Genomic DNA, 1645 nt, shown 5'->3' on the forward strand with positions numbered 1-1645 from the left:
CTTGCAGAGCAATGGGATTTGATCCAGCATCCATATGGCGACTCTCAATTGTGTCTAGATCTATGAGACCTGACACCCTCTTTTAGCCTCTGAGGGCACTAAGCACATATGTAGTGCTCAGACAAGCAGATAGTCAAATACTTATCGCATAAAATTTAAAAATTAATAACCCTTTTGTGTGTGTGAGAAAGACTGTCTCATCATACAGCTGTGTTTGTTCTAGAACTTGCTATGTAGACCAGGCTGGCCAAGAACTCAGAAATCTGCCTGCTTTTGCTTCCCATAGCTGGAATTCAAGGTGTGTACCACCACGTGATGAACTACCCTGCCTCCATTTTAGGTTTAAAAGCCATCTTACAGCAAAGACAAATTATGTTCATTGTTGTGTATGATTAAATCTCTGTTTCTCAAGGATTGGACTATGCCCAACCTGTAACCTTAACTACAAATGGTTCTGAACTGCCTGTTCCAGGAAACAACAACCATGTCTTTGTTCCAAAAAGTTATTATAACCATCTTGCAATCCTACCTTTGTTTCAAAAGGTTATTATGACTACCTGTTGTTATGACTACCTTGTTAGGACCACCCTGCAATAGTGTCTTAGTTTTAGGAGGTCATTCTGCCTAACTTGTGACGCTTATGTTCTGTTCTGATAACCCAGCCTATTGTGCCAGCCAAGTCCCTCATTTAGAAATGCCCTACCCCTAAGCTATAAAAACCCTGTCTTCCTCATGTCCAATGCTGACCTCTTGAACTCCACCTTAGGGGAAGGCAGCCTATGTACATGAATAAAAAAGCTTGCTTTAAGCCTGGCAGTAGTGGCACACAGAGTTAATTCCACCACTGGAGAAGCAGAGGCAGGTGGATATCTATGAGTTCAAGGTCGTCCTGGTGTACAGAGTGACAGAACAACCAGAGCTATTACACAGAGAAAACCTGTCTTGAGAAAACAAAAATACATCCATGGTATATAAAACCATACTTTTAATGTGTCTATGGGATTTGGTGGAGGGGTGTTAGACATCATCATCAGAAGGTAACCTGGAAACACTGCCAGCAAGTGCCCTTCAGTAGTCCTCTGAGAACAAAGGAAGACTGTGAGTATTCTAGAAAAGGTCTCATTTTTTCCTCTTCCCTCTCCCTCTCACATATGTGTTCCTAGGTCTGTCTCCTTTTCAAACTCAGAAGACTGCTGTGTTAGAGGTATCAGGTGCCACAACAAAGTACCACAATCTGAGCAGTTTAAGACACTACTAATACTAATATGTCTTCCTCATCATCCTGGAGGCCAGAGGCCAACAGTAAATGTTGAAAAAGATGCTTCCTTCTAGGAGGTTATGAAGAAAAGCCTCCACCCTTTCTCCAATCTCTGCCTCCATCATCACATGGCCTTTCCTGGGGCATCGCTCTGTCTTCAGCTTCTCTTTTCCCTGTATCTGTGTTTTCTTTTCTCATAGGAAACCACGCCTGTTAGACTGAAGACCTTCAGCGATCTAGCATGTCTTCATCTTAGTGAATAGCAAAGCATGTTATTTCCAAAAGAAAGAGGGGTCACATTCATAGGACATGACATTTGGAGCCATACTAGTCACCCCATTGTAACCAACAAGCAGCGCGGTTTGTACCAGATCAAAAACCTTATTG

This window comes from Microtus ochrogaster, unplaced genomic scaffold, assembly GCF_000317375.1.
Source record: "Microtus ochrogaster isolate Prairie Vole_2 unplaced genomic scaffold, MicOch1.0 UNK18, whole genome shotgun sequence".
In the NCBI taxonomy this organism is placed as follows: Eukaryota; Metazoa; Chordata; class Mammalia; order Rodentia; family Cricetidae; genus Microtus; species Microtus ochrogaster.